We start from the raw sequence: 27,291 nt of genomic DNA, 5'->3' as shown, positions 1-27,291 counted from the left end.
AAAACAACACTTTGATACTCAATAGTTCAAGCTTGAGAAACTTTTCTTAAAGCATACCTTTCTTTACATTTCTCTTAGAATGGAGCATCACACTAGGTACTCTAAGATATAGGCTTGTGAAACTTTTCTAGCAGCATACATTTTCAGGTATACACTCGATATACAACAAATTCAGTCTAACCATTTTTCTCGAAGCGTATGTTTTCACCAATTCACTTAGGATGCTACAAATTCGGTCTAACCAGATTGAGGTGCTAGTTGATCTTTTATCACTTTCAGTATTCTCGTCAGACTGATTATGAGAGTAGAACTATTCCCCCACATACACTTATTCCATAATGCGATCCTAGATAATTCTGATCCTGTATACCAGTACCTTCCAAATTCCTTAATCCTTAGCAATTCGAAATGCGTACAGTACATCACAAGATGTTTGAAAGATTCAACTGCTTGTGGTACACAGCAGAAACGACATTCATTACTATGTATTCCGTGTCCATCCTTGTATACAGTCCAGTTAGATATGGGCTCGTAAGTAAGAAATTGGTTTAGTCTGAAGCGCATATATAAACCCCTTGCAGTCAAACATGGAAATTGGAGGATATAACTAGGCAGAACACCAGGTTTTCTTCTAAAAGGAGCATATTCTTCATAGGATTCATATATAGCAATTTGGCCCGATTGAAGGCACCAACTCAATCGTTGGAATTTCTGCTTGTTGGAAGGAAGACAAAGAATAAGATCCTCCTTAGATATATTAGCAAGATACAATATTTCATTCATCTTTTTAACAAAGGTAATTAAAGTAGATGATAGACCAGATTCTATAATGTTACTTAAGTCTTCATAGAGCAAATGTTTTGGGGGGACATAGCATCTTTCTGTAGTTATTTAATAACCTCCAATTTCTTTTGTCCGAAAGTGGTAGCAGACCCAATTCATGCCTTATTATATCGTTAGGAACTGAGTATGCCAAACCCAACACCATTTTCCATAGTTTTCCCTGAACCATGTCAAGATGATCATTGATATCTACGGTGCAAGTGTCAAGGATGTACAAAACGGTAGGCTCAATCTTCAACAAATAGAATTGGATAATTGGAACTATGGAAAAGGTGCAATATTTCCTGTAAATAATGCACATCTGGGTAGTAAGATGTTTACATTTCTTACTCAGTTTCTTTCCACCAGGGTTTTGATCAGTGAGTGTATAACCAAGGTATCTTAATTCCTTAACTTCTTCAAGCTCTACCTTACCAACAGACCAGTTGAATTTCTTTATTTTCCGCTTCCCATCAGAAAAAAATAAGATTTTCGATTTATCTTGATCTGAAGGTTATGTGATTCTGCAAATTTGTAAAGAGAATTCAATTTGTTTTGTAATCCCTGCTGGGTTTTATCTAACAGCAACAGGTCATCCGTGAAACTTAGACAATTTAATTTCAGATGAGCTAAACGTACAGGATAAGTTATAATATCCTTCCATATATAATCTAAATCACAAAGATATAAATTAAATAGTATTGCGGCTAAAGAGCAGCCTTCTTTTAGCCCAAGTTCTGTACAAATCTCCTCAGTCAATGTTCCAATTTTGTTTATGCGGACTCTGTAGTTGGTGTTAGAATGCAATAAAGCAATCAGGGCAACTAGATGTACCGGGATACCACATTGAATCATTTTATTCCAAAGTAATTCCCTTATTACAGTGTCAAAAGCTGCAGTTAGATCTAATGCAGCGATATATACAGCTCCTGCATCCTTTTGTTTGGTTTGACACTGCAATAACGATACAATCCTGGCATTTAGAGGACAGCCCATAGCTTTCCGAAAGCCTACTTGACATTTGGAAAGGATGTTGTACTTGTATAGAAAATCTTGGAATTCCTTTAAAATTAGCTGAGAAAATACCTTTGAAGAGGCATCAGTTAAGGCTATGGGTCTGAAATGTGCTGGTTCATTCCCTTTTCCCTCTTTATAAATGGGGAAAATGATTGCAGAACACCATGATCGTGGGATCTGTTTGCTGGAAAATATAACATCAAATTTGATCTTAAAAATTGGTAGGGAACATTTAGTACTCCACATGTTGTGGCTTATCACTTCCATAATCATTCGTCATTGACTGTATTGGATAGGGCTGAAGGAAGTTACAGGCCAAAACCTCTGGAGGGCTGCAGATTGCCCACCACCTGGCAGGAGGAATGGCTATCGGGCAAATAGCTAATCTACTGCTGCTTATTTACTCTGTTTTAATAATATACAGAAACAAAGCTCTAGAGATGTGCCCTTTTAAGGGCCAAGGTGTTCCAATCCTTTCCTTTGGCACACTTCATTTGGTTCTCTTGTACAGAAAGTGAGTTTAATTCCTGAATAAAAAGTCAGGTTTATAAGTACTTGAATGCAATGTGATGATAGCAATGGGCAACGCATCTCGCACCTGACAAGGGCCAATTTGAGATGTTTAATCTTATCACTGGGATATACAGGTGCAATAGTCACCAGCTATTACCTGTGTTTGTATGCAGGTATGCAGCTTGTATTCATGCATGATGTGTATTTATGCCAGAGATGCATACCCTTTTAACTAGAAGACATCACTCATTGATCAACCACCTAAAGGCATGCACTCTGCAAGAGAAAGCTTGCTTTTTACTAAAACAGACATGACTCCAAGCTCTGCTTCAAATAATGTTTAGTCAAAAACAGTCCGTTTAACAGTAGAAATATCGCCCATAGGTGTAAGTGCAGGAGAAAGCAGAGTACTTAGTTCTTTAGAGGTAGGGTCAGGAACCTCACTATGATGTTTCAGTTTTCAATTTCTGATCGTACATGCTAGATGAGACTGTGTGCAGTCAGTGTGGATGGAGATGAGTAGTATATGGGATCCAACTCATTACGCTTTAATTTTGCCAGGTGGTCCGGCCCTTTTGTGTCCTTAGCCCCGGCCACTTTCGATACAGGTTTGATATAAACTTTATATCAAAATGATATCGATTGATAAGCCCCCCAAAATGTTTATGAATTTTATATCAATTCTGATAAGCTCCTGATATTTTTAATATAAATGTGATATCAATTTTATATGAAATGCATATTAAAATTATATAATGATGTAATGATGTGTTATTTATATAGCGCCTTAATCCAAAACGCTTTACAGAGCACATATTTACATACAATATCACCCAACCGAAATTGGTACTAATTTATCAACCGCGGAAGGATGTTGGCCTTGCCGGGATTCGAACCTGCGACCTGCAGATCGCGCTTAGATCGCAGCAATGAGCGCTCACCCGCTGAGCTATCTTACCGGCCTACGCTATCGATGGATCTATGTTTCTGGAGCAGTCCCCGGCCGTAGAGCCCAGGTGCTCATCCGCGAGTGAAGTGAGCTCTGAAGTAGAGGCCTATGAATCTGGGGTTGTGCGGAGTGATGCGGTTAGGATGTCATCGAGTGACTCGGGGCGATCATTTTGAAATAGATTTAATATATATTTTATATAAAATGCTAGGAATCCCAATAATGCTTGATATTTTTATATGCTTTTGAGGTAAAGGGAAGGGTCTAAGGCTACTACTGCGCTGGGGAGGGACTTGTAACCCGAATTTCGTAGGTAAGGACATCCAACATCCTTGTATAGTGATCCTGTATCCACCATGATGTTCAATGGAGTGTTATCAACTACGTTCCCATGGCCCATCCCCAGAGAGCACACTAAGGATTTGAAAATAATTCTCCTCGTTATAGTGTGATATACTCAGTAGGCTGCTAGGCCCACTCACTTACTCTAAGGTTTTGATGCTGGGGCTAGCTCCCACCCTCCCCTTTGTCGCTTCTGCATATTCTTCCATAGTGTCCTATGTTTCAAACTTTGAAACATTCTGCAGCCATCACTGGGCATTCTTTTTCCCCATTAAAGTGCCTGCTGCACCCACACCTGTGACATCTCCATTGCACAGGGGAATTTTGGGCATTGTTATTGCAAGGTTTCTATTTCTTTTCCTTGTCAGATACAGTGAACATCCTCATTGTTAGAGCTACAATGGCATTGTCACTTTCCTTGTTATCTTCTCAACTTCCAACATGTTGGGGTTATGTTGAACAGCTTTCATGCATCCGTTATCCAACTCCATTGCCTTTGCAACTGTATGGCTTGGCCCAATGTTGGGACTTTAGCTTGCCATAGCTTTTGCTGGATGTGAGGATCTGCGGTGTGTAGCATCAACTGGTATCTCAAATAATAGTCAGCTACCCCTGTGAATTTGCGCATAGCCAACAGTCTTCTTAAAGCTGCAGTGTACCATTCCACTGTCTCCCCTTGGTTCTGCTTTCTTGTGAAGAAGTAATACCTTTCAAGAACAACATTGGTTTTGTTCCCAAAATGCTTTTCTAGCTTTGCAAAAGCAGTTTAATATCTCCTGTTCGTATTTGAACCGCCAGAGTCACCTGCACCATCAGACTTTGGTACATCTGTGAGTGTGCGAAAATTCTTAACTTTTGCCCCAGTACAGTTCAGTGAGGTAGCCTCTTTTAGATCATCGTTGAATTTTGCACCCCCAATGGCTCTTAAATAAACTTGGAACATGTCTATCCGTTGTTCCCATGGTGTAGACGGATTGCCTGCAGTAGCAAGGAAGGAGCATGGGGCAGGCACATTCTGCACTGTAAGGCAACAGTGTGAGGCCTCAACTCTGAATGTCCAGAAACACTTCCCTTTCTTTTTTCTTTAACTTTTAAGCTGCCCTGTCGCTTCTTGGCGAATAATGTATAATACAATTCTTGTTTTCCTATATCTGTGAGTCTCAAAGTATACTTTTTGGAACAGTAGGGGTTGAAAGTACTGGGACGAGGAAGTCCAGTGCAAATACAATGGGTTGCAGTCACCACTCGTTGCTGGGGCAACCAACGAGCATCCAAGATGACGACCGCAGGTTATCCGACACCGCACAGTGCTTTTCTCAGCTCTTTCTCTATCTCGCACAGCACGCAAGACTGGCCTTATCTGTGCTGCGCATCTATAATCCTTGTGCTTATAATTGTAGTCTCTTTGGGAGTGCTGAACTTCGACCACTTTGTGTGGCATTTCTATTTTCATTAGATCTCACTCACAAATATCAGACCTGCACTCTGCTTTGTGGGTATTCAATCCTGTTCTCTGCTGCACCTGTTTGTTCTAGACTCTCCAGAGTCTGTCTTGTATGCAGTAGTTTATTTCTTCCATTATGTCTGGTAGCCAAGCAGACATGAGGGATGACAAGACTCTGTAACCGCTCATTGGCTGAAATGAGGAGACCCCACACCCCGTGGTTGTGTTGGGTGTGGGGCGGTGTGCTGCTATGTTGCACACCCAGCCAGTGTGCCGCAATGGCTGTGAGGAAACTATTTTTATATGATGCCAACTGCGAAGTACCCATTATGAATTGGTTAACCCTCTCGAACTGTCTGTTGGCTTGGGATGGTACAGGGTGCTTTATGCTGTTATATCCCATTGTTCTCTATAAAGGTTTCAATTCACTGGACACATAACTGGACACCCTTGTCTGTGATCACGTGTTTGGGTAGACCTTCTCTTCTGAACACATCTTTGAGGGTTGTTATGACAGTTGATTTGGTACAAAATGAAGCCTGATGTACTAAGACATGTAGTCGACCACTACTATGCCACGTTAATGCTCCTCTTCAATTCTCATTAGCAGACCTATGAAATCCAGGCCTACCTTTTCTCAAGGATTAGACAGTGGCTCGTCTACTGGCAGCATGGTTTGTGTTCGTTCAAGTCTCATGTCGCTATTTGTGCATTTATAGCATTGTTCAATTGCAGAGTCTACATCACCATTTGCAGCCACCAGTAGGCTTCCTAGATTCATTTAGTGAGAGCGAAGTACAAATAAACTTGATGTTCGATAGTGATGATCATGGGGCATATATTGTCCGAGGGATTCACCTTGTCATGTCTAAATATAGTGAAATTTACCAAATAGATCAGATACATTGTTTCCGTATGGTCTTAGTGTTGGTTAGAGGGGTTGCTCATCTGGCTAATCTTTGTTGGCATATTGTTCTACCTTCTTTAGTTTCATCTCTTTTCGCTGACTCGACCCAGTCCTTCTCTAAGAAGGTTTGTGGGCCCTCGCCACAAACCTCCTAGTGTCGCCTCTACACACTCCTCCTGGAGTAAAGGGGTTTGGGGGTGGGGGGGGGCGTTGAGAATTGTGTAGTGATAGACATGACGTGCAGCCAGTCTGGTTGTTTTTCAATCAGGAATTTGCTGTATGATGATTGTATACTCCTGCAGATTGGCTGCCAGCCTGTTTATCCAGGCATGGAGGAATTTATTCCTCCCTTGCGTCGCATATGTAGGAATTGTTTATAAATGAGTAGGTAAAACCCAATTCCCCCATATGCAAGTTCTGAAGAATTCAGAAGACTGTGATCATTTCAGTATCTCTTTGTCGATTACTGAATAATTGTGTTCGGAGGGTGGTGGATGAACAGTGTAGGTTCCTGCTTCAGTTTGTGCGGGAGACGGGGAAGTGGGATGAGATCTAGTGGAGGTGGATGGCTGATTGGTGCTTATTTTGGCGACCGTCATCTTAATAGATGGAAATCGCTGACTTCTGGAATCATCCTAAGAAGAAGAAGAATTGTGTTCGGAGTCTGAGCCCATTTTTGTGGCAAACACCAGGTTGTTTTTTCTTTTCTGAGTATGGCCCCTCTGCATAAACTCTCGTGTCGACTGTGGTGAATGTGGGGTGTGGAGCATTGATAATGTATCCTTTTACTTCTTTGAAAGCTGATTCTTGAAGACATGATCCCTTGAATTGATCTCAGTGATTCGCTCCTTTATGAAAAGGCCAGAACATAATGCATGATACTCGCCCAAATTGAGGAAAGACTTGAACTCCTCTTTGTTGTTGAGGGCTGGTGTCTCTATTACGACACTAAGTAGGTTTGCCTAGGTGTTATACCATCAGTAGAAATGAAGTATGAAAAATGTTTAGCAGTTCCCTTGGAAGATGCATTTTTCTCTCCTCAGGAGAACATTAGCTGGTTGGAGTCTTTTTTTAAAAGTACTGTCTTGAGTGTGTTATCGTGACTACTCAGAAGTCCCATATGTTGATTCTCACATCATGAAAGGGAGTCGCATCATCCAGCTGAAGAGAATGAGGGCGTATCTGTGCCAAACGAGGTAATGAAGGCCGTAAGGGTCTTGTAATCAACTGTGGTTCTGAATTGATGGTAAGCATCCCTTCTATATAGTTTGGAGAATATTGTGGCATCTTGCAGCGTACAGATGGGTTCAGTTATGATGGGGAGAGTGCAGCTGTCAGTAAATGCTTCTGTTTGACTTTGTAGGCTGACACGCACACACAATGCTTGTCTGTGGATGGCTTCTTTATAAGCACTATCGGGCTTAATCCTGCTGAAGCCTCCGCTGGCGCAGTTGTACCGTCATGCAGTTTTCATAACGGGTCCCTGAGGGCTTTGCGGGCTGTGGCCAGTACATGGCAGACCTTGTGCTTGACTGGTATCGCTCTGTCACAGAACTTGATTTTGTGTATTGTGACAAATCCTTGGATGTTGTCACTTCCCCCCAGGAGGGAGCCCCTTCCCATGAGGCCAGGTAGGTCAGGCTTCTACCGTTAGTCCCCCTGGGGATGGTACTAGGCGGGAGGATCTCATGGGGAGAGACTCCCCCCCCCCCCTCTTGGAACAAGGACGATTATCTAAGGGAGATGTTGCATAACAGCCCTCATCCCACACACCTACCTATTCGTTAGGACACAGTCGTACACCTAACCAACACATGTACCTGTGTAGGGCCATTGAACTGACCTCCACTGAGACGAGGAAGAGGATGGTTTACCCAAGGAAAATTGATGACAAAAGTACTGAGATGAGGAGGTACAGAGGAATGAAGATTGAAGGTCCAAAGACATTGCAGAAGGACTAATCCTAATGCCAACCACTATAAAAATAGACAAAGGACTTCAAGAATGGAAGCAGCCAACCAGCAGTCCAACCCGGGAAGTTCAAGGAGAGGATGGACAAGGAGCCGAGAGCAGTGCGCTCCCCAAGTCCAGAGGTCGGAAAGGGGAATCCTCAGTGGCGTGGAACAAGTCCAAGGCTGAAGGGCGGCAGCGTGACCCAAAGTGGGTGAACTGAATGTCTTCCGAACCAGGCCGTTAACCTCAGCAACACCGTGCAGGAGAGCCATGCAGGATCATACAGAGCACAGAGGAACAGCGCAACCCAAGGCACACAGCCCATAGAGATCAGGGGAAGAGCTCCCGGGAAAAAGTTAACGGGAGAGAAAGAAAGGTTGAATGGGGACCGGGTATGAGAGCTGTAAATAAGTGCATCGGGAGACATCTTCCTCGGCCCAGTGGTTGGCTGCAGCCCACTCCCGAAACAAACAGTAAGAGGGAGCACATTGGAAGTTATTTTCTGACTGGCAGTACCTGGCCGGAGAGGGAACCAGGTCTGCCAAAAACAAGCCACAGAGACGTACTGGTCTGGGACCCTCACCCACAAGAGAAGAAGATTTGGCAGGAGATTGCACCAAGTACTCCTGGGGAAAGAACAGAAACCAGGGTCTGGGATCCTCATCACAATTGGGACTTTGCTTGCTGCGAAAGGCCAGGGAAAGGGAGACATTCCCCCTCGTATTGTGAACTGTGAAAGCATGAGAGAGGCCAGGAAAATAAGATGTGATAGCTCTAAGGTTTTGGATTAATCTTGACCTCTGGCATTGCTCTGGGCAACCCTCCAGACCATCGTTCTTCGCCTGCCAAGCCATTACAAAATGGAAGACATTCTTCTCAGTTTGGTTTCCTGGTGTTGTGAACTTTGAAAGCCTGAGAAAAGTCCAGGGCAAAGGAGACATTCCCCCTGGTGTTTTGAAATGTGAGAGCGAAGCCGGAGAAAGCCACGAGAAGGTAGTCATTCTCCTGGTAATTGAGCCAGCAAGGAAAAGTAAGCCAGTGATCCAGGGGAAGGGAGTCATTCTCCCTGGAATGCAAAACAAGTGATCTTTATGGCGCAGAGTATTAGAGGATCTGCAACCCTTTTTTATTTGCTTGTGAAGTAATAAAACCAGCGCAAGGGACTCATTAACATGTCCTAGTTCAGTTATAGGTGTAAGGGACAGAATTAGAGTTTTAGTTTTCAAAGATATCCTGACCGACTCATTAGAACATTAGTTGAGGCAGGGAAACCCCTCTTGGAGAAAGGGAGAGTGAGGTTTTCTCTTTATTTTCTAGCCTAATAACAGTCTATAGCTAACAACCCACATCTCTGCCCATAATATAGGAGGGAGACCCCCCCCCCGCCCCTAGCACACCACAATGCACAACACTGTCAGGGACTTGTGCCATAGGTGGCCAAGCCTGAGAGGGTGCGATAAAGAACCAACCCCACTAAAAAACTCATCCCTCTGCTTACACCTCTTAAACTCTAAACAAAACACAACCATACCTACACAGTCCAACAAACTAAACACACTTCACTGTAACAACAAAACAAACCACACATAGCCTCGCACAACAGCACATGACAACTACCGACTGAAAATTCACACCTACGCTCAGCAAACAGTGTAAACCGAACTGATGCTGTCAACAGCACATCACAGCTCTTGTGCTTTTTTACCGCTCAACCCTACTAACTTACCTTGCCCTCTTTCTTTCCAGAGCACCAGGGGACCACTCGGGTGGTGATAGTGCGCAGTATAAATATCGTTTAACATAACTATGCCACCTGTGTGTCCGTCTCCTCCTTCTGCACCCTTATAGGATATACTTTACACAACCCAGCTTTCCATAAAAAAGGTCTGTGTGGTGATCCACTATGTCTCTACAAGGTTGTGTATCTACACAGAACCTTTTCATCTCTGCCGGGGTCAAGGATGATGTTTACGTTGGCTTAATCAGGCCATCCTGGTACTGCCTAGCCGTGTTAAGCAAGGTATGCTTATGTTTCCATTGTGTGATCCTTGAATTCAGTGTGGCATGTTTCAAATCTGCTTCCTGCCCCCTGCTGCATGTCTATTTTATTGTTGCCTCTGAGGAGTGCCCCGTTGTGCATCTGTATTGTTGTATACCACTATAAAGTGCTCTTGTTGCTTCTCAAAAACTAGGTCCACGCTCAAAAAATCCCATAATAATATCCTGTGACTCCGTAAACTGTTGGTTGAAAGTTCACCTTTTGCACTCTAATATGATCTTTGCCAACCATGGGATTTGTATGTGGATATGGGCATGATTGGGAGGTTGGCCACCTGAATCAGTGCTTGACTTGATTGCGGTCTACTTTCTCCTGACAGTAGTACTTGGCTGCTTATCGAGTCTATGGACATGATGGCTGGGGTGAAATTGGATTCATGGACAACAAGCTTGAAAGTAGCTCCTGGTTGTCGGTAATTTCCTCCTAACAGAGATACTTGTCAACGCCTTGAAGCTATTAAAGATATATGGTTATGAAAAAATGTCCATGCAAGAAAAAATGATACTTTGGTTTTGCAATTTCTTTTTTTTTAAGCTTTGTTTGTGAAGGTTCACGTCTTCAAGTACATTTTAACCAAAGCAAAACTATACAGCAATCAGTGAAGTAAATCAGTGAAAAAAAGAAAATTAACAGGAAAACATAGGAGAAGAGGAGCATATTAGTGTGGCGCAAAAGCAATATAATGGAGGTGCGGGTAGCAATTCGCATCATGAACAGACAGCAAACGTGCACAACAGCAGGTATCCGGGCAACCTCAATTACCGACATTAGTAAAAATGTAACTCAACTATGGTGGGTCCAAAGGTTACTCGGCTGTTGGTATACTCTCAAGATGTCGTGCATTGTGAAGAGCCAAAAATGGGGCTTAGATTTCACAAGGTCTCACTGTGACTGTGACCATGGAAAAGTACTCCCGCTCCACATCAGAAGACCATTGTCATGTCCTGCAAGCAAGAATCGAACATCGGCGGTGCCCTGTTGGACCACTTGGACCGTTTCAAAAGTATAAAATGGCCTGCAAGAATCATACCAATCACCAATAACTTTCCAGAGCTCTTAAGCAGGAAAGGTAGCCACCCAAACATACAACAAAGCAACTCACATGGTATCTTAACATACATGTAAGTGTAGAGGCAACCCGGCTCCAGAATGAAGATGGCAGCGGACAAACCCACATCATATGTAGAAATGTTGATTCATGACACCTAGGATATTATCCAGACTTGGGGTCAAACAGCATTTGAGCTTGGCCCGTTGCTCAGCACTAAAACCAGTGGCAGTTTCCTCCTCCCATTTTGCCCTGGAGACTAGTGGATCCCTCAGTCACCTGCTGAGCCATGCGATGGGTGGAAGAAACCAAATTGTGGGCATTACCCCAATGAATCAAAAAAACGCAGCATTGGTGTTGTTGGCGGCTCAAGCGGCAATTCCGAGGACCAAGCCTGCAATGCTGCATGCTGTGAGACACCTGAAGGTGTCTCTCTAGCTAGTCCCTGGGGATCTGTCATCGATGTGGTTATCCCGCAGGAGTGACATTTCTACTAACCTGAACTTGGACGCCCCGTATTGTCATTCAGAGGGAACAAGATCGATTTAGCCCAGTTAATTCGGAGACCCGAGAGGTCACCAAAGCCCTCCACTTCCTGCTTCAAGGGGAGCAGGTTAACATCGTGTTTCTTTAGAAATATAAGAGGATATCATCGGCATAGTGTGAAACAATCTCACGCGATCCCTCTAGAGAAGGCCCTCTATACGGTGAAACCCGAAGCCATGAGTTCTATGGCTGTCGTAAAAAGCAGAGTCGATGGAGGGCAGCCATGCCGTGTACCACGACCGAGCATGAAAGGAGCCGACTGTTTGCAAAACAAACCAATGCCAGCATTGGCTCCCACATGCAATAGCTTAACCGCTCTCAGAAAGTAATCTGTCAACCCCACCTCCTACAGGACTTTGAACAGATAATCCCAGGCAATGGGTTGAAATGCCTCTTCTGCGCCCACTGCCTGTACATCCGGATCTATCTGAGCAAAGAGATGGCACAAATTAAAGTAGATATTTTTGGCACAAAACTTGACTGATCTGGGTGAATGGTGATGGGGAGATGTGGAAGGAGATGATCAGCTAATGCTTTTGCCAAGATCTTTGTATTTAAGTTTGACAGTAAAATTGGCTGATACGAAGCACAATCCAACAGATCTTTATCAGGCTTTAAGATTAAAGGTACACTCGCCTCAAGTAAGACTGCATAGTCGTGCTGCATTCTTACCATGTGACCAACAATAACTGGCCCATATTCTTTCCAGAATTTGGCAGTGATGCTGTCTGTGTACAGAGCTTTCACCACCAAGTATATTATCACCAGAAACGGGTGAATCCAGTGATTCAAGAGCAGCCTGGTCCAACCTGGGCAGTAATGCGTCACGCAGATATTGAGCCCTTCATTCTGGGCCAGTTTGCTCATGAGAAGCATCCAGCTGTTCGTAAAAAAAAAAATGCGGCTATATGGCCCCCAATCCCCTCGCCAGTGCTCCAGATAAGATTTGGAAATTGAAGTTTTTTACTCCCTATTTTTTTGGGAGTAAAATGATTTTGTAGTGAGTAAAAATGTAAGTCCAATTCCTAATTGGAGTATTTTATGAGTAAGTAAACTGCAAATGTTTACTTCTTCCAATCGGGCACTGATAAAATATTAGTAGCTTCCCGTGGTACTGCGTGCACTACTGGTACAAATATATCCATGGGGATATGAGGTTGAAAGGAGGGGTGCAAGATTCTATGTCTTTTTCCTCTTTTGTGGGAGTATTTTTACTCCCTATTGGAATTTTTGGGGAGTATTTGCCAATTTTTAGGGAGTACAAATGGCCGATAAACCCCTTAGCTAGAGGTCTGCCCCTCGTATTTAAGCATGGATGCAAGATGTTGCCCAAGCCTCCCCTCTTCACCATATTTTCGTGCCATACTTGGTCGCGCTAGATACTGCACTTCGCAATCTGCCTCCATCCGGAACTGGTCCAGTTTAGTCTTCATGGCAGCTAGTGTTTGTGTATTGTAAGAGTCCCTAAATTGACGTTCAAGACTACGAATGTCTACCTCTAGCCGAGAGGGATGCCGCCTAATATCTTTGAGCACCCAAGGTTCCAGTGCGATGTAGCATCCCCTAAAGTATTCTTTGAATGTTTCCCAAATTGTTGCTGATGAGGACTCCGATCCCACATTACACTCAAACGTCAAAAGAATTTCATGGGTCTCAACGCAAAATACCACATTACGCAAGGCAGATGCTATTAAATACCAAGTGGCCACTGGAGCATGCTCCAGTGCATCTCAATCATCCTCTTCAACGGGGAGAGATCTGAGCGTTTTCTTGTGAGAATTGCACAATACTTAGTCATCCTCACCAGCGTCGGTCAGGCCAAGGCAGAATCAATTTGGGAGTTCCCATCATGCACGGACGAATAGTGAGAAAATGATCTGTCCTCGTAATGTCTGTATTCGTAATAGGCCTGCTGGCCAAGAGACTCGCAACCAGCACAATCCTGCCCTCCCTCTCAAGGAGCCTAAACCGTAATGACTTTATGAAACCGTATCGTCACACACCGGGACCAGGTAGAGAATTAAATGTAAACCCTATCACCACCCCAGGCCTTGGAGACCCCTTAGCACCATGCCTTTCACTTGCCATTGTCGGAGCACCAAAAGCAGGGATAAGCATAGTGCATTGTTGCCTCCTTTCACAACAAGCACCTTCTCATTCAGACTCTGCCATTTTACACGTACCTTTTACATATAGTGAACCATTTTTCAATATTAACCCCAACTTATCACAAAACCACAACCCCCCCCCCAACTCGCTGCCCCACCCGCAGCAGAAAAACCACTCCACAACAAAATGCCCTCCACAACATCAACTGGTTAACCAACCTATGGTGTCGGACTTGGAAAACCAACCAGTGAAGGACTCGGAGAAGAGGAGGCCTATAACATCATAAAAACCTCAGCTGATGGACTGTTATGTTTCATTCTTGTCATGAGTAGTATAGACCAGAAACTGCAAACCACTGTGAAAACAGTTGACACAGCACAAAATCGTCATGTGCAGTAGGTGGAAAATGGCCAAGGCACCTATGATGGGGACATATGCCCCTAAAATATAAATACTCAACACAGCAAAATGCTGCAAGGCCACATTAACAGCAAGCAACAATCCCACCTCCCCCGACCTGTCATCCATCGGGGAGGGACTCCAGGAAATTGTGGACCTCTGTCAGATTCGCAAATAAGTGAGTTTTATTATTATATGCCACTCTGAGTCTAGACGGATACAGCATTGCATATCAAAGTCCATGCTCCCGGAGGGAGCGCTTTGCTGCCATAAAGGATATTCTCGCTTTCTCGCTTTCGGAACAGCCGGGTGGAAATCCGGATAAAAGCAGACCCATGGCATCTTTATACTGGAGGTCACCCAGTTCATGTGCCCTACGATTAACAGCGTCTCTGTCTCCATAGTTCAAGAGGCACGCAATGACAGGGCAGGGTTCTGACCTGGCTTAAGCACCTGTGGGGGAACCCAGTGCACGCTCTATAATAAACTGGGACGACACCGGAGGGTCTGCAGGCACCTCCTTGATAAACTCCTCCATAAAGACTTCCATATTTTGTGAGGGAACCGATTCCGGGATCACCACCATGCAAATGTTATTCCTGCACTATCTCGCCTCCGAGTCCTCGTTCTTGTCTCCGATAGCCTTCACCGCTCGCTGCAGAGTCCGCTTGACACACCTCCGTAATGGTATCTTCAAGGGTTCCTATCCTGTGTTGCGCCTCAGAAATGAATCCACTCTCTTTATCAATCCTCTCCTGCATACGGTCCACTTTATACACTAGGCCATCCAATTTGGTGTTTAACGCAAAACCATATTTCATCTGGGCCAGTACAATGGCTAGGTCAGGAGAGGAGTCAGTAAGCGCAGCAGACTCGGGAGGATAGCTCAAGGGCAACACGCTCGTCTTGGAAGCAAGACGACGCAAAGCAACACAGGTTCGATCTCCGGGTCCGCGCTTAGAAACCTCTGGATATTAAGCGTGATATAAATAACCCATTGCAATTCCAATTACCCAAAAGCAGGATCTTTCCGGACCTCCCCTTCTCCATATCCTCCTCTTCTGCTGCTACAGCCTCGGAACCAGAGGCTGTAGCATGCTTTTTCAGCATTGCAGGGATTTCCTTGTGTATAAATGGGAGTCGAGATTGTCGCTTATTCCCCTTTGCCATGAGTAACTGCCAAACTCCACCTCGACCCAATCCCTACAAATGGACAGCAAAGTGGCAAGTAACAGATTGGGAACCTGTCACCAGCTAGATGTAGGTGGTTGAAAAAATCAGCGGCTCTTCCTGTCTCCACAGGGTGCAGGTAAAACAGACTTGCGCCCTCTCCAGTGGTGCAGACACAGCATACAGGGAGCACACAGACAATAACAGTAATAGGTGTGTAAAGTCACTGTAAGGACCACAGACCGCAGGCAGGAGGAAGGACATCCATAAGGCCTCACAGCCACTGACACATGCTCTAGGCTCCAACACTGCCTGCACCATCCAGAAGTCGTCACCTATTGCTGTTTTTAGTGTGCCAGCCTACAGGGAGACCCCCTGGGAGACCCACCATAGGTCACTATGATGCCTGTGTATTCCACTACCGGTAGACCTTATTCCCCTCACCATCTTCGGATGAGCAGCGGGCCCCATGCCCTTTGCAATTGTCGGTGCCTGGCTTGGCTGACGGGAGCCTCCTGAAGGACGTCGGGCACAGACCACTCAGGAGGTAATCAACGTGGCAGCCCACGGAGCAGACACCATGTCCCTCCTCCCAGCAGGGCGCCAACGTAAACTGCCAGATCTTCTGTGCACCAGACCACAGAGGAAGCAACTTGCCAGTGGCCACGGCCCAGAGTGGGAAGGGAGCCGCTTAGTTGTGGGCAGTGTGCCACCACAGCTCGCGCATAGGTCCCCTGGCCGATCCACAGGAAGCCAGCTTGTGCCAATGCAGGCTACAAAATCAGCCAGGATTACAGCGCCACGCACAGCATAGTGACTTGCAACCTTTCTCATCAAATGTCACAGGTAAAGGTCAACCGCAATGGCCTGCAGCTTCCCCTTCAAATTGCGGAAGCACAAAACTCGGTGGCCATCTTGGTCGCAAGCGCCCCCGTGGTTTAGCAAATTAACATTGAGAGATGCTGGTGTCAAAACAGCCACTCGAATGTCTGAAGGATGGTGGAACTTGTTTTTTTCACCCCAAAACTCTGGCATGAATAAAAAATGCACACACCAGAAGCCCATCTTTCTACTTCTAAATTGCTCTGTCTTCCGCTTTGTTGATTCCACTTAGTCTCTTGCCATGTTGCTTTACATTTCTTCACTTTAACTTGCTCTTTACATCACTTTTCCTTTATTTCTTTTTTTATGTCTTTCCTGTCAGTTCTTCTGTCTTGAAGCTACCTCTCACTTAGTCATTACCCATCTATGCAGTTATATCAATAACTCTTCAACTACATCTATTTCTTTTACTGTGTTGATTCCTGTTGCTGTTCCTTTACTCATAAAACCTATTTTTCTGTGGTGTCCCCTCACCCTCTGCTGCAGAATAAGGAGCTAATACAAAGGGTGCCACAAATCTTTAGTCCCCATGAGATACAAACTATAACTCTGTCCAGACATAGGACCCATTATGCTTCCAATGCCTTCTATTGGTTTCATTATGCACCTTCTATAAGGATTCCCAGGCACATAGGTATATTTGTGTGGCACTGGTTGGCTTGGAGATCCAGAAGTAGCTGTTGGTGTTATGCTAATCATGCTCTGCCATACCCTGGAGCTACATATATCCCAGCACTTTCGAACCCATTCAATGGCTCCAGTGCCTGCAGTTGGCACACTCTCTAGTGTAAGCAGGGCATTTGTGGTTGTTGGCCTGGTGAGCGTCGCTGCCACAACAGTGACGCACCAATACTTCTGGTTCTCGGTGGGAGGGTTTTGTGTGAGTTCGTGAAAGATGGCATGTACCTCTGTTTGATGGGTGTTCTCCAGCCATTCCTTTCTTTTAGCCTTGGTTTCATCAATGGATCTCGCTATTTGTACAGCCTTGTCTAGTGAAACTTACTTTTCTTGTATGATTTTTCTTCTGTGGTTTATAACCGTTGGTGTGCACCACCAGCACATCCCTGATCATGGCATCAATGTGATCCTTAAAATCGCAATGGATCGCTATTTCTCTTAATTTGATGGTGTAGCCGTCCACTAGCATATCAGGTGCTTGTACCCTGGTATAAAACGTATATTAGACTTGTATTTTTGTGTGAAAATGGTCCTTACTAACCGTACCTTCCAAGAGAGGTGTCCCTGCTTCAAAAAGAATACTAAAAGGGTCTGTCAGAATGTTAGTCAATGTAAATTCCACCGTCCTGCGTCAAAACCTACTACTATCTCTCAGACTATAGTACTAGTTCCTTCTTTAAGGAAAACGGCTCCCTTCTCCTTCTTCTTGGGTAATGTTCAAAAGGGTGTTCTCTCAAACCCAAACCACCAAGGGGAATGACTTCCTTCCCCTGGCTTGCAGGTTTCACCTAGTCCTGGCACAATGGAACATCCACGAGAATGACTCCCTTCTCTTGGTGTGGCTCATTATACTCTTCAATAGAACCAGGGGCAATGGCTCCCTTTCCCTGGCTTCTTTATCTCTACCCTCAGTTCAGGCCAAGATAATGCCTCCCTTATCTTGGTATGCTTTGGCACAGTTCAACACAAGGCCAGGGGGCTTCCCCTGGCGTCTCTATTAGAACTCCAGACGTGGTACCAGGAGAATGACTCCCTTCTCCTGGTATGGCTTCATATATTTCTTTCTCAATTTCACACATTTTGCCACTTTGACTTGTTCTCAACAAAGTCTCAAATCTTGTCTGGGTTCCAAACCTTTCTCTGATGGTCAGTGGTTCTCTTTCCCACTGTGATTAGGAAGATTTCCTCAGTTTTCCATCTGTAATTTCGGGTTCCAGACCCTTCTCTGGTGTCCAATGGTCTTATGCACTCTACTGAGATGAGGAAGCATTCCCCGGTTGCTTCCCACATCAGCGGTTCCCTTTGTGTCCCCACCGGACCCCCCATTCTCCTCTTTACCTTCACGCGGGTTCAGGCACTGCTCTGGTTCTTCCAGGGATGGGTTTCCGCTCTGCTGCTTTGTCCTTCCGCTGGTGGGCCCATAGTCTTCTAGCGTTCTCGCAGATCTCTTCCCCCCCCCTTTGCACTCTCAGCGTCGATGGGGGACCAGTTAGTCCACCTGGTCAAGGTTACGCCACTGTTCTTCTTTCCAAGTCGGGCAGAGGGGTCTGCTCCTTCAGAGTCCCCAGTTGACTCTCGCAGAGTCTCGTGGGCGTCTGCTGCTCACTTGCTTCTGTTGGGATTTGAATCTCTCGGGTTCCTCACTCCTCGAAGACAACCTCCAGTCCGTCTTCAGTTTTCTTTATGTAGGACTTGTCCCGCCTCCCCTTATCGTCAACACCTGCAGGGTATGATCGCGGGGTGCTCTTCATGATGCCGGTGAGCCCTCGTGGCAATACTTGAAGGTGTGATCTTCATATCTCTGTTTTTCCTAGGCCTTCTTACTTGGCTGATTTCATCACTATGACTATAGTGCATATGTTTGCTCTCCAAGGAAGGCTTAGAGGTGGGGTGTAGAACTAGGGAATGTGTGTGGCTGATGGGATTGGCAGGGCTGCACCTCAGGTGGTTGTCCTTGTCCCCAGAGGGGGTGTCCCTCCCCATGAGACCCTCCCACTTTAAACCACCCCTAGGGGGACTATTGGGTTGCAGCCTAACCTCACGAGAAGGGGCTCTCCCTTGGGCAGAAGTGATGTAACAGTCAAAGTGTGTGTGTAATCTTCAGAATTTGATAGGGTGCTGCACCGAGGTGACACATGCCCTGCTTTGGAGTGCCTCTCTGTAGGCTACTCCCCCGCCCTCCCTTTTCCCACTGTGGGATTGGGTGTGAGCTTGTTCCTTGCAAACCTGATGACTATAGCTCCCAGAAGTCCTTGCAGCAGAATCATCATTGATTGTCAGCACCTGCACTTGCTGCGAGCTGCAAGTTAAGACTGCCTCCCTGACGATGTGAAGAGCACATAAACTGGTAGGAGGAGAACACCAGTGGCTGAGAAGATGTACTGTGCAGGGAACTGGAGTGCGCCCCTCTCCTCTTGCTTTTTTTTTTGTTTTTTGTTATATATATATATTTTTTTTTTGCCGTTCCTAACAGTCAATATTGGTCGATAATTCATAGGGTCACTTCTGTCACCCTTCTTAATATCGGAATTACCACTGATCGCTTCCAGGAAGGGGGCGTAAGGCCCCGTGACTTATTTATGGTCATTGAAAAGGCTAAACGTATAGGTAACTGTCTTCTTTTGAATTTGAAAGGCATATTTGTATCAGATGGAATGAGAGGTATGCACGGTATTAGAACAGTATGTAAGTTCGATTACATAGGCCTCTCTGATGTGTCTTTGTAGATGCGTAACTGTCAACCTTGTTCCATTGCAGAGTCCCCGTGAGTAGTAGCATAATTGCAGCACCTACTTTCAGTTTTAGCTCGAGGAGGCATTTGTCCTATAGGGTTACGCTCTTTAGAGACTGAAATGTTAAGCTAGTAATTAACTGTTCATTTTTTATTTTATTGTTCATTTATAATGCACCTATACAAGTGGAGGGAACGATCCTACGATGCTACTAGGCCATGTACATTCTGATCGTGCAGGTATTTATAACGCACTTAATACCAGAGATCCATTTTTAATTGCGGATCTTGCTTCCAAGACCCGCGCCTTGCTACTGAGCTATCCTCCCTTGGCGCTGGATCTGCCGTGTCCTGTGTGTAACTTGGAATTATTCCAAATGTTTGCGATAGCGAAAGGTGACGGTGACTGCGTAGAACCGTGCTCATTCTGTTTGTGAAAATTATAGCTGTTGTTGAATTGGAAGGGCACACAGAGAGGCACTTTACCATTTAAACAGTACAGAAACATAACTAAGCATTTTAGATATAGATAGATGGATATACACACACTGGGAGGCACCTGAGGGCATCCCCCATCAACTCCCTTGGATCTGCCTCTATGGTGGCCAGGGAAAAGCCATCACTTTTGGATCCTGACCCTGGGGGAGGATATGCGAGGGAGGATCACCTGGGTGGAGGGACCTCGCACAGTTAGGAGAGGATATCTGCAGGTGAGACATGCTATCCTCCTTTTCCCTAGGAGAATGAATCCTCCCCTGCTCCTTCCTTCATAGGGTTTTGTCAGTTCTTATCCCTTCCACACACACAAATGTCCCACATTAATACACCTGTAAGACTGGGACAAGGAAGGGTGACTAGGAATAATGTACACTTCTAGTCAGTTTCACCAGTGTTGTACTGAGATGAGGAAGATGCCTATGGAGGGTCAGGCATGTCCAGCTAATTGGTGTAATTATGGTCAGGCCAACTGCTCGCACCTGCAACCTATTGACAGGCCACATGTGCTTAAAAAGAGGACCAAGCAGCAAAGCAGGGAGAACTCAGCGAGGTGAGGAGCAGGCTCGAGCAGGACCTACAGGGAGGACGCTGTGTGTTCCTAGGGGAGAGAGAGGTGCCGCAACCAGCGGACCAGAGCCCCATCAATTACCTGAGCAGCGTGTTCCTAGCTGGAGCTGGGTAACACGGAAACCTCCCAACCGCTGCAGAAGGCTGGAAGGTTTCCCGTCAGTGAGCGCTGCTCGCTGGAGCTCCCGACGCATATCCGGGAGTATAGAGCAGGACAGAGAACAGCAAGCAGAGGCCCGGCGGAGCAGACCAACCCCGGTGAATGTAAGATCGGGAACACTTGTACCGGGTCGCTCCATGGGCGGGAATTGAACAGCTAATGTTTGCGAGTGAACAAAAACGTATAAAAATAGGGCTTGCAACCAGAATGAAGGAACAATAATTCATGAACAAGGAAAATACAAGGCCATATATTGAATACCAAACTAATGAGAAGATAATGAGAAGATATGGAAATCATATGACATTATAGCATAAGTGGAAAGCAAATGATGTGCTTTTGTGAAAGGAGTGAAACCTGCTAAGAAGCATTGATGAACAAAGTGAAAGCCTGTAATGAATATGTATGAACTAAAATTGAAAAGCAGGTGTGAAAGTCAAGTTTTGAACTTAAATGGGCGAGGTGAAAGCAGGGTGGTGGAAGAAGATGTAGACCTCAAAATACGGTGAATGCAAGTTGTGACCAAGCCCAAAAGACTGCCAAAGAGAAACCACAGCACATGTTAAGTACTGACACGGATCCCAGGTGGAAAACCTTGTTAATCAAGGAAACCTAAGTTCATCCCAATGTGTCGAGGGTTATCAGTTGCGTGTCCTGTAATGGGTGGACTTTGTGGTCTGACAACTGCACCTAGACCGAGTAGCCCAACTTGGAAAAGAGCCAAGAGAAGCCGAAAGACAAATGCTTTGTGATATAAGTGCTAAAGTGAAAGAACGCATTCGTTTGAACTGTTGCAGCATCTAAATGCAAATTAACAAGGGGGTCCTGGGAGTCTCTCTGCCAGACATTAGTCCTGGTTACGAGAGACTTACCCCAGAGTGTTTAGCTCACTATCTTTCACAGAGAAGAAATATCCCAAACTTATCAGTCTTTGTCCTACCCTGGGGCAGTCCAGCACCGAAATGCTAGGCAATTCTCCTTTGAACAAGAGTACCAACAGCAAGCCCAGACGCGTGTTTTGGTCTGGTTGGTCCTCATCAGTAGGGTGGAGCTGTGCTACTCTAAGAACAGTGAGCAAGGGGTCCACGTCCAGTAACCCCTAGCAGAATCAATTAAAGCTGTAAATATGGTTGAAAATCAAGAAACTTGAACTGTGTGAACTTGGGCAAGATGGCCCGAGGTGTTCTGGAAATGTGTTACACTTGGGGAAGGGAACCCCTATCCCCTTTTGTGAAACTATTAGAACTTGAGGAAGCTGAAACAAACCCGAGCTGGAATACGCTCATAACTCACTTTTGAACACTGTTTCCTTTGATGCTGACATTCCTACGTATTGTATCTTGTAAGGATGTCCCTAATTACGCTCACACCAGAATAAAAAACACCCCTCTACGGAAATAAGGCCAAAAGTCAATCTTGTAAGGATAATGTTTAATCTTAGAAAATGAGGATGGTAGCAAAGGACTCTGCTACCTGAACTGTGTTCACCTGTGCCTCTTCCATTCCGTTCTCCTGCCACAGTGGTCCCAGGCTGGAGTTTATATTGTCTGGTCTTGCCGTAGTAGCTTCACTGGATACAGCCATGCCTTCATCCCAATCCATCGTTCTTCTATACAAGGGATGCTCCAAAGCCTTCCTTTCTTCATTGTTGGCTGTTCCTGTCAGGACATGCTGCTCTACATCTTGCTAGCTGCTCTACATTTTGCTAGCTGATGCAAGAATACACTGTAGCTCATCTTTCCTTCATTTTGCTACCTATGGATATTTTATGTATAAAAACATTTTCCAGTCCTTCTCTCCATATTTCACTCATTCCACTCATGTTTATCTGGGCCCTGTAGGTTCCCCTCCACCCTTAATATGTCCCATTTCTGCATTTTGTGCACCAAGCATGTAATTGCCATTTCTAGCCTGCATGGACTCTTGACGGACAGTAGACCGCTAGTGAGTCATGTGTGCTGGCAGTGCTTGGCTCTAGTGACGAACCACCGCAGAAGCCTATAGCCCATTTTTAGCAAGCTGCACCTTTCCGGGAAGGTAGTGGGAGTTTGCATTTACCGTACTAAGATTTTTACAAATGCATAAGATGTGACATTTACAAATCTATTCAGCTAATAGTCAATTGCGCCTTACATTTAAACAATAACTGCCTTCTTCAGTGTCTGCCCGTGTCTGTGTATGTGATAATAGCTGCATGACAGAGCCTTGCCAGTGCCCCATCGTCCCACTTGTCCCTTATAGCTCCTAAAAGAGGTCTTGGGATGCGGGAGGACCCTAGTTCCTTCCCAACAATACCTTTAGTTGTGAGGTCAAGTATAGATTTTGGACACAGGCAGACTTTTAAGTTGAATTTACTGACACAGACTATCCTTAGTTTCTTTAGGTAGGGAAATCGCACCTTAGCATTGAGCACATTAGGTCTTAATTCAGTCTAACATAAAGTCCTTTCGTTAAGAATCTTGCTTCATGATGCCTTCAAAAGAAAACGCACCCCCACACACCCACACACCCCCACACTCCCACACACCACAGTAAACCGTTAAGCAATGGATAAACAGTAACTGTACTTAGTAAAGTGAGAGAAAACACAATAAAAAGCAATAAAATATATTGCATGCTATATAAATGGCCCGATCACTCTGAGTCCTTTCTTGCTAGGTACGTAGGCATGGTGCCACAGAATGAGTCAGTCCTAAGTAAGTACCTATTTCAGAGAGCTGCTAGTCGTAAAAAGTGTATAAAGGGTATTGGCAAAGCTATCTGCTAGTATAGTACATGTTTTGTACGACCACACATTTTCTTTAACCCAGTAAGCACATTTGTGAGCAGGAGGAGGAAAGTTGTAGGGAGAGAATAGCAGAGCATGGAAAGAAGTGGGGCCTGAGTGTCTGAAAGGCAGAAACCCCCATGCTATTCCATCTTTGTTGACCTTAGAGTAGGGTACACCTAGATTGTTCCCTGAGGGAGCCATAGGTATGTAAGAGGTTCTACCTTGAGACACCCACACTTAGAGAAGACAAAGTCTAGATTGTGATGGCTACTGATGTTAATGTTAAAGGACATTTGTACCGTGCACTATCACCGCCGTAGGGGTCCCTTGGCGCTCTGGCGGCTCTGAAAGAGGAGGGGAGGTTGAGTTAGTGGGAGGAAGCAGGAAAAGTGCCAGAGAGCAGTGATGTGCTGTTGGCGGCCTCAGCCCGGTGGGTCCGTTGGCTGGGCCTGGGGTGTTTGTGGCCGGTAGTCGTCGTGTACTGTTGTGCAAGGCTATGTGTGTTTTTGTTTTGTTGTTGCAATGTAGTGAAGTTTGTGCGGTTTGTTGTGCTGTAGGTTTTGGTTGCGTTTGGTTTGGAGTTTGAGAGGTGTATGCAGAAAGGGAAATTGTTAGTAGGGTTGGTTAGTTTGCGCCTCTATCCTGGATTGAAGCACTCGGCTTGCATAGTCTCCCCTGTTGCGGCTCTGTCCTGATCTGGGTCTGACTGGCATACAGGTTCCATACTCCTCTAGTCCCCGCCTCTAACATGCTCTCTGATAGCTCCCCTTATCCTCCATTTAGACTCTAGTGGCCAGTGCATCTGCCAATGACGTGCTAACATTCACAATTCCATCTAGGTGCGACGCAGGCTAATGTTCACAATTCTATCTAAGTGTGGACATGCTAGTATTCACAGTTCTATCTAAGTGTGGACATGCTAACATTCACAATTCCATCTAGATGCGACGCAGGCTAATGTTCCCAGTTCTATCTAGGCGTGGACATGCTAACATTCACAATTCCATCTAGATGCGACGCAGGCTAATGTTCCCAGTTCTATCTGCTAGTATTCACAGTTCTATCTAAGTGTGGACATGCTAACTGATCCTTAACGATCGATCGTTCAATAGTTGAGAGATGCCTGGGTTAGGGAGGGAACGCCCGTCTGTTGATAAGAGTGCAAGGGATGGCCCTTAGAGAGCACTTTGAATTCAAAATAAAAAACCCTTGAACTGTCTGTGAGAGTTGGTGTGTTCTTGTGACAATGTGAGACAGGAAGTACTGCCCCTAGCCCACAGGTGCTGGTGTCAACCAGCAATTCTGCATATTTTCTTATCTCAACGTACGCAATAGGCCTGTCACACTAAGACATATTTGGTATCTTGGAAGGCTTGTTGATGGCACTCCATCCATTCTTACTTCTTGCTTGCCTTGGTGACTTTCCACGTGGCGAGCTTTAGGATGAATTTCCCAAACTAATTGACCATGCCTAGAAAGTTGCACAGTTCAGATACTGTTTGTGGGCATTGCACAAACTTAATCCGTTTCACCGTCTTTGGGTCAGACTTGACACAATCACAGTCAAAACCATATCCAAAGAATGTCAGTGTTTCTCTACCGCCTTCACTTCCAGATTATACCACAACCTTCTCTGTGCCACATTCACCCACTGGTGTTATCTCTTCCTCCTCCTCACCTTCTGAGATTAGCCCTTCCTCCTGCCACTTTTCCCCTCAAGCACCTCCTTTAATGCTCCTTGTATCGCCCTGCAACTGCCTGCCACAACCTCTTCCAACAATCCACACTGACTGATTGGGGTCTCTGCTTTGTGTACAGCTCTGTTCCCTCCCACTTGTTGGACTATTTTTAAGTGTTTACACCTAGGTTCTGCGTTTTGGACAGGCTGGGATTGGTTGCCTTCCCCAGGTTTACCTGGGCTTACTTTGGGCTGGTAATTCAACGTAGCCTTTATCGGACCTGGTGACATATCCAAGAGCAGGGCATTTGCACACTCTTAAGCCCTTTACAAACTCATCCTCGCATCCATTAGAAGTATTCAGGGCACCTCTGTTCTTTGAGAAACCGGAGGGTATTTTATTTCCCAAGACCCCTGGATCCTCTTCTCAGGTGCCCAGAGAAAGGCCTTTGCTCTTGGATGCCGGCCCTGGGGGTGGGAAAGCGAGGGAGGATCACCTGGGTGAACGGTCCTTGGGACCTAGGAGTGGGGTACCCTTAGGAGCGACATGGTATCCCCCCTTATCCTGTTGAGAATCAACCAATACCATGCCTGACCTTTATAGGTTATTCTAGCGCTATTCCCCTCCTTTCCACACTTATGACACTTGACGGTACTGGGACGAAGAAGAAGCAACTAAGAGCAATGAACACTAACCCCTTTCACCACTCTAGTACTGGCACAAGGAAGATGCCTGCAGGGAGCCATGAGGGTCAGGCAAGTCTCGGAGATCGACACCTGCAGCCTTTGAAGGGGTTGCAGGTGTATAACAAGAAAGCAATGGAGCAGAACGGAGGCCTGTGTGGGAGAGACCTGCAGGGGACCGTGCTTCAGAGGAGGCTGCAGTGATGGGACCGAACGAGGAGCCAGGACACCAGCAAACTGGCCAAAAGACCTACACAGCCCACTGGCTAGGGGCTGTGCAAGTGTTGCAGGTCTGGGAGTCTCTGCTATAGAGGATTGGAAGCAGGAGCTGCAAGAGCACCAAGAAACAAGGACGCCGTCTGTGTCCAGAACAAAGCATTCCACTCGCCGGCGTGCAGAGAGAGAGACCCACGGTAGGCGAGCGGAGCTCCAGCAGCTGAGTTTCCCGGCTTCAGCGGTGAAGGAGAAGCAGAGGAAACCACCGGCAGGCAACGCCACAAGCCGGTGAGTGTCAGAGAGGACGCACATACACTGGAGCACTCCTGCGAATGTGTATTGAATACTGAAATTAATGGTACTTTTAAATCCAACGAAAATAATGCTTATTGAATACCGAATTAAATGGAACTTTAAAATTAAGCGAAATAATGCTTTTTGAATATGGAATTGAATGGAACTTTAAATATTAGCGAAACCAATGCATAATGAATACCACACTGAATGGAACCTTACAGTTTAACAGCATGAATGCTTATTGAATACTAAATTGAATGAAACCTTGAAATTAAGCTTTCTAAGTGTTAAATGAAATAGAAACCGTCATGGGTTAAGCAAATAAAGTAAATAACCCAAATTCCCAGGGGAGAAAGAAATGCAGAAAAGAGCACAAGTGTGGCAGAGAGTCATAAGAAGGTAGGTGTGAGCAAAGCACCTGTAAACTACTTTTGTGAATGAACACAGTGTGACAAGGCCATAGACTGGAAAGGATGTGCGACAATTGATGGCAGAGCCAAGAGGCTGATAAGGAAAAGCCAGAATATATTAAATCTTCACATCAAAGCCGAGAGTCAGAGATCTGGGTTGCGTGACCTGTAATGGGTGGACCGTTAGGTCTGACAACTGCGCCTAGACCAGTGAGCCCTAAATGTTGAGACACATGGCCAGGTCACTGCACACGCATAATCGAGGAGCATAAGTGGCACCCATTAGTCCCAGCAGCGCAATGGGTCCCAAATATTCAAGGCCCCCAATTTTGACTCAATCTTAGCTGGTTGGGAGACTTGTAGAGTGTGGGGGGGTAGCGGGTCTCTTTTAGCGTGCCGCAGGAGGGATTTCATTTTGAAAAATGCAGCAGAAAATCTGTTC

The 27,291-nt window shown here is 45.4% G+C and overlaps 1 protein-coding gene across 1 annotated transcript in view; it reads left to right on the top strand.

Annotated features, from left to right (window-relative positions):
* Positions 1-27,291, top strand: part of MED17 (mediator complex subunit 17) — a 263,493-nt gene that overhangs the window by 7,977 nt on the left and 228,225 nt on the right. The window lies entirely within an intron of this gene.

The sequence above is a fragment of the Ambystoma mexicanum genome, chromosome 7q, assembly GCF_040938575.1.
Source record: "Ambystoma mexicanum isolate Mex_15411 chromosome 7q, UKY_AmexF1_1, whole genome shotgun sequence".
Taxonomy (NCBI): Eukaryota; Metazoa; Chordata; class Amphibia; order Caudata; family Ambystomatidae; genus Ambystoma; species Ambystoma mexicanum.
The sequence above is the reverse complement of the archived record's forward strand: the minus strand, read 5'-3'. Positions and strand labels throughout refer to the sequence as shown.